The sequence below is a fragment of the Rousettus aegyptiacus genome, unplaced genomic scaffold, assembly GCF_014176215.1.
Source record: "Rousettus aegyptiacus isolate mRouAeg1 unplaced genomic scaffold, mRouAeg1.p scaffold_m13_p_11, whole genome shotgun sequence".
NCBI classification, from domain to species: Eukaryota; Metazoa; Chordata; class Mammalia; order Chiroptera; family Pteropodidae; genus Rousettus; species Rousettus aegyptiacus.
In genome coordinates this window covers 22,853,236-22,854,424 of record NW_023416286.1, presented here as the reverse complement: position 1 = coordinate 22,854,424, position 1,189 = coordinate 22,853,236, and the positions used below count along the sequence as shown (strand labels likewise).

Sequence of the window (1,189 nt, the reverse complement as noted above, 5' to 3'; positions counted from 1 at the left end):
TTAACTCCCCCTTTTGCCTTCAGAAAAGATATTCTCTATTCCTCATGTCCATTTCTCTCAGATATCTTTCAATCTATACTTGGCATCTAGTGAGTGAAAGCTTCAAAATTCATATAGAAGAAGGAAGGTTCTAGCACTGTTTGCTAGAGAGAGATTGACCAGGAGGGTTGTTGTTGTGGGTCAAATCCTGGACTAGAAATTAGACAATCTTTGTCTACCACCATGCCACCCTGAACAAGCCCGATCCCATGTGATCTCAGAAGCTAAGCAGGGTCGGGACTGGTTGGTACTTGGGTGGGAGACCACCTAAGAAGACCAGGTACTGTAAGTGTAAAAATAAAAAATAAGAGATTGTAAACTGACAAGGTCCTTGCAATCTGTGAGGTCAACCAAGGGTTGCCTCACTTTAAAATAAAATAAAATAAAATAAAGTAAAATTAAATTAAATTAAAATAAAATAAAATAAAATAAAATAAAATAAAATAAAATAAAATACAAAACAAAAAACGAGACAATTTTTGAGTTTTTTGCCTAAGGTTTTGACAAATTTTAGGTCTTATTTTATCGATGTTTATATGCAACTATGCCTAAAATAAATTATTAGAGAAATATATATATCTGTTCTTTTTAAGTTTTTGTTTATTGTAAAACATAGATAAATGCATAAAATAAAAATGACATATGTTGCTCAATGAATTATGACAAATGGATGCTCCTCTACCTACTATACAGATTAAAATATTGATGCTGTCAGCACACCAAATTCTTTGGGAAGCTTTCCTTTCCTCCAAAAGTAACCATTGTCCTGGTGTTTATACTAATCACTTTCTGCTTTAATATGTAGATTATTCATCTAAGCATACATTCATAAGTACAGTTTTACCTGCTTTTTGCACTTGATGATATCAGTAACATGAAATTTCTGTGGTTCATCCCTGTCATTGCTTATATCCAAGTCTTTTGTTGTTGTTGTTATACAGTGTTTTATTGAAAGGAGATATCACAATTTATTCCTTTTCTTGTGTGCCATTGCTCATGCACACTGGGTTGTATCCAGTCTAGATTTAACATAAACAGCGCTGCTCCGAACATTTGGGTGCATCTCTCTTGGTTCACATACACATACGTTGCTGCTAGATATAATCCATAAAGTAAAGTTGCTGGGCCAAAAGCATAAACTTGTTCAATT

At 33.5% G+C, this 1,189-nt stretch overlaps 1 pseudogene; it reads left to right on the top strand.

The window, feature by feature from the left end:
* The first annotated feature begins 212 nt into the window (after nucleotides 1-212).
* Nucleotides 213-331, top strand: LOC118609902 (annotated as a pseudogene).
* Nucleotides 332-1,189: the final 858 nt, after the last annotated feature.